The sequence below is a fragment of the Rhinoraja longicauda genome, chromosome 44 (genome assembly GCF_053455715.1).
Source record: "Rhinoraja longicauda isolate Sanriku21f chromosome 44, sRhiLon1.1, whole genome shotgun sequence".
NCBI lineage: Eukaryota > Metazoa > Chordata > Chondrichthyes > Rajiformes > Arhynchobatidae > Rhinoraja > Rhinoraja longicauda.
In genome coordinates, this window is record NC_135996.1 from 3,416,458 (window position 1) to 3,425,207 (window position 8,750).

Consider the following 8,750-nt stretch of genomic DNA (forward strand, 5'->3'; position numbering starts at 1 on the left):
ATATGGTACAGTAGGGAAAGATACAGAGGAGGGGGAGGGAGAGGATATGGTAGAGTAGAGGAAGATACAGAGGGGGAGGATATGGTACAGTCGGGGAAGATACAGAGGAGGGGGGAGGATATGGTACAGTAGGGGAAGATACAGAGGAGGGGGAGGGGAGGATAGGGTACAGTAGTGAAGATACAGAGGAGAGGGAGGGGAGGATATGGTACTGTAGGGGAAGATACAGGAGGGGGGATATGGTACTGTAGGGGAAGATACAGAGGAAGGGGGGAGAGAAGGAGATAAGGGAGGGGGAAGTGATGGAGAAGGGGGAAAGGGACAGGAGGAAGGGGAAGTGGTGGGGTGGAGAGTGGGGGGAAGATACAGAGTGCAGAATATAGTCCTCGGCATTGTAGGGAATGTGGGGAACAGAGTGGAGGGCAAGGGGAGGAGGAGAAGGAGGGGGGATGTGGGGAGAGGGGGGAATAAGGAGCAGATACGGGGAGAAGGTGGTGGGGGGGAGGCATCAGGTGGGCGTGCGGTCCCCCGGGGGAGGGCACGTGTGGCCATTCGGCCGGTCATTAACGTGCTGTTCTGTGGGTCCCAGGGGCCGGTGAGGATGGGAGGCCGCGGCCGGGGCCAGATGACCTTCAGCGTGGAGGTGGTGGGCATCGGGAGGGGAGAGGTTCTCCCCCCACCCACCCTGCAACACCCTCCCCTCTACCCGGTAATTATGCCAGGGGAGCGGGCTAGTACGCCGTCCATTCTCCCCCCCATCCCCCCCCCCCCCCTCCTCTGTAATCATGTGTAAGAAGGAACTGCAGGTGCATTAACACATTAATAACTTGGATGAAGGGATTAAAAGTACCATTAGCAAATTTGCAGATGACACAAAGCTGGGTGGCAGTGTGAACTGTGAGGTTGCAGGGTGACTTGGACAGGTTGTGTGAGTGGGCGGATGCATGCCAGATGCAGTTTAATGTGGATAAGTGTGAGGTTATCCACTTTGGTGGTAAGAATAGGAAGGCAGATTATTATCTGAATGGTGTCAAGTTAGGAAAAGGAGACGTACGACAAGATCTGGGTGTCCTAGTGCATCAGTCACTGAAAGGAAGCATGCAGGTACAGCAGGCAGTGAAGAAAGCCAATGGCACGTTGGCCTTCATAACAAGAGGAGTTGAGTATAGGAGCAAAGAGGTCCTTCTGCAGTTATACAGGGCCCTAGTGAGACCGCACCTGGAGTACTGTGTGCAGTTTTGGTGTCCAAATTTGAGGAAGGGTATTCTTGCTATTGAGGGCGTGCAGCGTAGGTTTACTAGGTTAATTCCCGGAATGGCGGGACTGTCATATCTTGAAAGACTGGAGCGACTAGGCTTGTATACACTGGAATTTAAAAGGATGAGAGGGGATCTTATCGAAACGTATAAGATTATTCAGGGGTTGGACACGTTAGAGGCAGGAAACATGTTCCCACTGTTGGGGGAGTCCAGAACCAGCGGCCACAGTTTAAGAATAAGGGGTAGGCCATTTAGAACGGAGATGAGGAAAAACGTTTTCAGTCAGAGAGTTGTGAATCTGTGGAATTCTCTGCCTCAGAAGGCAGTGGAGGCCAGTTCTTTGAATGCATTCAAGAGAGAGCTAGATAGAGCTCTTAAGGATAGCGGAGTCAGGGGGTATGGGGAGAAGGCAGGAACGGGGTACTGATTGAGAACGATCAGCCATGATCACATTGAATGGCAGTGCTGGCTCAAAGGGCCGAATGGCCTACTCCTGCACCTATGTTTTATTGAGCCATATATCATGGAATAATACCACTTCCTTCCAGAGACATGGTAAATCAAAGTCGTAGCAAAATATGGCACGGTGGCGCAGCGGTAGAGTTGCTGCCTTACAGCGAATGCAGCGCCTGAGACAGGTTTGATCCTGACTACGGGCGCCGTCTGTATGGAGTTTGAACGTTCTCCCCGTGACCTACGTGGGTTTTCTCCGAGATCTTCGGTTTCCTCCAACACACCAAAGACGTGCAGGTATGTAGGTTAATTGACTGGGTAAATGTAAAAATTGTCCCTAGTGTGTGTAGGATAATGTTAATGAGCGGGGATCGCTGGGCGGCGCGGACCCGGTGGGCCGAAGGGCCTGTTTCCGCGCTGTATCTCTAAATCTAAAGAAAAAGACCAGTTTCCTTGACAACACACATTGGCAAAATTGTGATTCCGCATGTACGAGAAGACATGTACACTGTGTACATGTTGCATTATAATAATGTGCTCTGTAATGTGTGTGAAAGAAGGACAAAGACAATTAACTACTAAATGCCATCTATTTAATTAAACAAACTCTACAATACAAACAAAAATGAAAAAAACTAAAAAGTCTGAAACTTAACTCGAGTTGGCCGTCCGATTACAGTCATTTATGAATCTGCATGCCGGGAAGCCATCTCGTTTATCCCAATTGCGTAGGTTTTAGATTTAGTTTCAATTTGTACTTCCCCGAAATGCCTTCGCTTTTTACATGTTCCATCGTATTTTATCGTTGTATCATCTTCTGTTGACGACATTCTACCGCTGCACCATAGAGAGCATCCTAACACATGGCATCCCTGTGTGGTACCTCAGCTGCACGGAGGCAGAGAGGAAAGCTCTTCAGCGGGTAGATAGAGCTCAGAGGACCATCGGGACACAGCTACCAGCCTTGGAGGGCATCTACAACACACGATGCCTCAGAAAAGCCACCAGCATCCACAAATACCCTTCACACCCCTGCAACAGTCTGTTCGAACTTCTACCGTCGGGAAGACGATACAAGGCCTTCTACGCCCGCACCTCCAGACTCAGGAACAGCTTCATCCCCAGGGCCATAGCTGCTATGAACCGGTCCTGCTGAGCCGGATGGTCACATCGCACAGTGAACCGGCACAGATCTACTTGCACTTTATTCTGTTTTAAAACTGTTACAATTTGTTTCTTTGGTTTGTTTAAATTAATAATTAATACTGACTCGCTAATTAAATTATTGCATTGTATGGGAGGCGCATTCTCAATCTCGTTGTACCCCTGTACAATGACAATAAAGATATATTGTATTGTATTGTATTGTTAACACAATAGGTCAGGCAGCATCTCGGGAGAGAAGGAATGGACGACGTTTGTCCCGCCCCCCTGACATCAGTCTGAAGAAGGGTCTCGACCCGAAACATCACCCATTCCTTCTCTCCTGAGATGCTGCCTGACCTGCTGAGTTACTCCAACACTTTGTGAATAAATACCTTCGATTTGTACCAGCATCTGCAGTTATTTTCTCACACTATGCTCATGTACGTAACTCATCTTGTCCTGAGAGTTACGTACGTAAGATGCCGTTGGCAATCATGAAAAACGAATATATATCGGAGCGATATTCATTTGTTTCTACGATGCCCAATACAAGTAAAAAAAACACATGTTCCTCAATTCTTAACTCAGCATACTTTAAAGCAAAGGAGACATACTGTGCCAACTTTGTTCTCCGTGTCCAAATCGTTACGTGCATAAGCAGGCTTCGTTCACCTACTGTTTTCATGCCTGGTGGAACCGTCAACTTATAAAAACAATAACATTGCTGTCTGGAACGAAACCGCGGGGAAGTGTAGTGTATCAATTTTCTGCTGATGGTGCTGGAGCCTGAAGTCCCTTCGTGTCTTCCGAACGTCTGCTGGTTACGTACAGGAGACGTTCAATTGTCCAGCGTTATCTTCCTAATTACAATACAATACAATACAATATATCTTTATTGTCATTGTACAGGGGTACAACGAGATTGGGAACGCGCCTCCCATACGATGCAATCAATTAATTAGCTAGTCAGTATTCATTTAAACAATCCAATGAAACAAATTGGAACAGTTTTAAAACAGAATAAAGTGCAAGTAGGTCTGTACCGGTTCACTGTGCGATGTGACCATCTGGCTCAGCAGGACCGGTTCATAGCAGCTATGACCCTGGGGATGAAGCTGTTCCTGAGTCTGGAGGTGCGGGCGTAGAAGGCCTTGTATCGTCTGCCCGATGGTATAAGTTCGAACAGACTGTTGCAGGGGTGTGAAGAGTCTTTGTGGATGCTGGTGGCTTTTCTGAGGCATCGTGTGTTGTAGATGCCCTCCAAGGCTGATAGCTGTGTTCCGATGGTCCTCTGAGCTCTATGGATTACCCGCTGAAGAGCTCTCCTCTCTGCCTCCGTGCAGCTGAGATACCACACAGGGATGCCATGTGTTAGGATGCTCTCTATGGTGCAGGGGTAGAATGTCGTTAGCAGCTGTTGGGGTAGACCAGACTTCTTCAGTGTTCTCAGGTAGAACAGTCGTTGCTGTGCCTTCTTGACCAGCGCAGCAGTGTTACATAGAAACATAGAAACATAGAAAATAGGTGCAGTAGTAGGCCATTCGGCCCTTCGAGTCTGCACCGCCATTCAATATGATCAAGGGTGATCATCCAACTCAGTATCCTGTACCTGCCTTCTCTCCGTACCCCTGATCCCTTTAGCCACAAGGGCCACATCTAACTCCCTCTTAAATATAGCCAATGAACTGGCCTCAACTACCTTCTGTGGCAGAGAATTCCACAGATTCACCACCCTCTGTGTGAAAAAAAACGTTCTCATCTCGGTCCTAAAAGACTTCCCCCTTATCCTTAAACTGTGACCCCTTGTTCTGGACTCTGTACTTCATCTATGGCAAGAATGTCTTTCCTCAAATTAGGAGACCAAAACTGTACGCAATACTCCAGGTGTGGTCTCACCAATGCCCTGTACAACTGCAGCAGAACCTCCCTGTTCCTATACTCAATTCCCCTCGCTATGAATGCCAACATACCATTCGTTTTCTTCACTGCCTGCTGCACCTGCATGCCTACTTTCAATGACTGGTGTACCACGACACCCAGGTCTTGTTGCATCTCCCCTTCTCCTAATCGGCCACCATTCAGGTAATAGTCTGCTTTCCTGTTCTTGCCACCAAAGTGGATAACCTCACATTTATCCACATTATACTGCATCTGCCATGCCTTTGCCCACTCACCTAACCTATCCAAGTCACTCTGCAGCCTCCTAGCATCCTCCTCACAGCTAACACTGCCCCCCAGCTTCGTGTCATCCGCAAACTTGGAGATGTTGCATTCAATTCCCTCGTCCAAATCATTAATATATATTGTAAATAGCTGGGGTCCCAGTACTGAGCCTTGCGGTACCCCACTAGTCACTGCCTGTCATTCTGAAAAGGACCCGTTTATTCCTACTCTTTGCTTCCTGTCCGCCAGCCAGTTCTCTATCCACATCAACACTGAACCCACAATACCGTGTGCTTTAAGTTTGCATACTAATCTCTTATGTGGGACCTTGTCGAAAGCCTTCTGGAAGTCCAGATATAACACATCCACTGGTTCTCCCTTATCCACTCTACTAGTTACATCCTCGAAAAATTCTATAAGATTCGTCAGACATGAATTACCTTTCATAAATCCATGCTGACTTTGTCAAATGATTTTACCACTTTCCAAATGTGCTGCTATCCCATCTTTAATAACTGACTCTAGCATTTTCCCCACTACCGATGTTAGACTAACTGGTCTGAAATTCCCCGTTTTCTCTCTCCCTCCCTTTTTGAAAAGTGGGGTTACATTAGCTACCCTCCAATCCTCAGGAACTACTCCAGAATCCAGAGTTTTGAAAAATTATCACTAATGCATCCACTATTTCTGGGGCTACCTCCTTAAGCACTCTGGGATGCAGCCTATCTGGCCCTGGGGATTTATCGGCCTTTAATCCATTCAATTTACCTCACACCACTTCCCGACTCACCTGGATTTCACTCAGTTCCTCCCTCTCATTTGACCCCCGGTCCCCTGCTATTTCCGGCAGATTATTTATGTCTTCCTTAGTGAAGACAGAACCAAAGTAGTTATTCAATTGGTCTGCCATGTCCTTGTTCCCCATGATCAATTCACCTGTTTCTGACTGCAAGGGACCTACATTTGTTTTAACTAATCTTTTTCTCTTCACATATCTATAAAAGCTTTTGCAGTCAGTTTTTATGTTCCCTGCCAGTTTTCTCTCATAATCTATGTTCCCTTTCCTAATTAAGCCCTTTGTCCTCCTCTGCTGGACTCTGAATTTCTCCCAGTACTCTGGTAGGATGCTTTTTCTTGCAAATTTGTACGCTTCATCTTTTGTTTTGATACTATCCCTAATCTCCCTTGTTAGCCACGGATGCACTACCTTCCCTGATTTATTCTTTTGCCAAACTGGGATGAACAATTGTTGTAGTTCATCCATGCGGTCTTTAAATGCCTTCCATTGCATATCCACCGTCAACCCTTTAAGAATCAATTGCCAGTCAATCTTGGCCAATTCACGTCTCATGCCCTCAAAGTTACCTTTCCTTAAGTTCAGAACCGTTGTTTATGAATTAACTAAGTCACTCTCCATCCTAATGAAGAACTCAACCATATTATGGTCACTCTTGCCCAAGGGGCCACGCACATCAAGACTGCTAACTAACCCTTCCTCGTTACTCACTATCCAGTCTAGAATAGCCTGCTCTCTCGTTGGTTCCTCTACATGTTGACTTAGAAAACTATCCCGTATACATTCCAAGAAATCCTCTTCCTCAATTTGATTCACCCACTCTATATGTAGATTGAAGTCACCCATTATAACTGTTTTACCTTTGTTGCACGCATTTCTAATTTCCTGTTTGATGCCATCCCCAACTCTACTAGGTGGCCTGTACACAACTCCCACTAGCGTTTTCTGCCCTTTAGTGTTTCATAGCTCTATCCATATCAATTCCACATCCTCCAAGCTAATGTCCTTCCTTTCTATTGTGTTATTGGACCATGTTAGGACCTCCGAAATGTCAAGTGCCCAGAAACTTGAAGCATTTAGGCAGCCCATCGGACACAATCCTGTCGGCGTATTGAAAGGTAAGATTTTGTTTGTATTTTACATGTATTTAGGGTGTTACAAAATAAGTAATGTAACAATTAAGTAATATTTGTACGTGAGGTATCGGGTATATGACCAAAGTCACATTCAATTCTTATTTAAATGTATTTGTCAGTCGATCTAGGGATCTAGGGCGGCACGGTGGCGCAGCGGTAGAGTTGCTGCCTTACAGCGAATGCAGCGCCGGAGACTCAGGTTCGATCCTGTCCACCGGCGCCGTCTGTACGGAGTTTGCACGTTCTCCCCGTGACCTGCGTGGGTTTTCTCCGAGATCTTCGGTTTCCTCCCACACTCCAAAGACGTGCAGGTTTGTAGGTTAATTGGCTGGGTGAATGTAGAAATTATCCCTAGTGTGTGTAGGATAGTGTTAATGTGCGGGGATCGCTGGGCGGCGCGGACCCGGTGGGCCGAAGGGCCTGTTTCCGCGCTGTATCTCTAAATCTAAAAATCTAAATCTAAAACTGGCTATCATCGGCAGGGCTTCGGCACGCTTAGTTACTGCCGCGGCAATGTTTGCACCAGGTTATACAATGGGTAAACAATACAACAGCGGTAAATAAGCGTGCCGATGCCCTGTTTTACCCTCGTGGCCAATCTATACCTCTATGTGATGTAGCAGGTAGTTCAATATGACCAGTAATACAATCCAAAGACAAACAATAATAAGTTCTTGCCACTCCTGCACTGTAATATTAAGAAGGTTAATCAGTAGACAACTCCATTTTATATTACGTATATTCATTCTTCCATATTATGAATTGAATTTTACACACACCATTGTACGCCACATTTTGGTGTCCACGTTACGTACGTGATATTGCCATCAAACAAACTGTTATCCTAAAACTGGAAAGTATTACTATTTAAAAAGCCAACAGTTGAGAGGAGAACATTGCTCTAAAGTGAATATTAAATGGTTATTTGATGTACTGCATGCAGAAATGGAACTAAACTTAATCTTTCCTTGCATAGATAATGTACGTAATGGTGTCCTCTAATCAATCTAGTATTACACAGCCATAATTAGGTTAGACATTTACTGTCCAATTTGATTGTGGACCTCCATGGATAGGATGTATAACTACACTTTAATGAATTAGAAAAAAGAAGTTCTACCTTTGCAATCAAATGCCATTGAGACACCATGTTACATACATTAATACTTGTGTGGTAAATAGTAAATTACCTGAAAAGACTACTTGTGGTTGTGGAACTATCTTCTTTCTTTTTGATAGAGTCAGACGGTTGTCAAACTTGTAAATAAATGTGTTTGCATTGGTTTGTGCAACAATTAATTTTTGGGTGTCTATGTCACGTTTCCATGTCCCAGTATCAACAGACAATAGACAATAGGTGCAGGAGGAGGCCATTCGGCCCCTCGAGCCCAGCACCATCATTCAATGTGATCATGGCTGATCATTCTCAATCAGTACCCCGTTCCTGCCTTCTCCCCATACCCCCTGACTCCGCTATCCTTAAGAGCTCTATCTAGCTCTCTCTTGAATGCATTCAGAGAACTGGCCTCCACTGCCTTCTGAGGCAGAGAATTCCACAGGTTCACAACTCTCTGACTGAAAACATTTTTCCTCATCTCCGTTCTAAATGGCCGACCCCTTATTCTTAAACTGTGGCCGCTGGTTCTGGACTCCCCCAACATTGGGAACATGTTTCCTGCCTCTAACGTGTCCAACCCCTTAATAATCTTATATGTTTCAATAAGATCCCCTCTCATCCTTCTAAATCCCAGTGTAAACAAGCCCGGTTGCTCCAGTCTTTCAACATATGACAGTCCC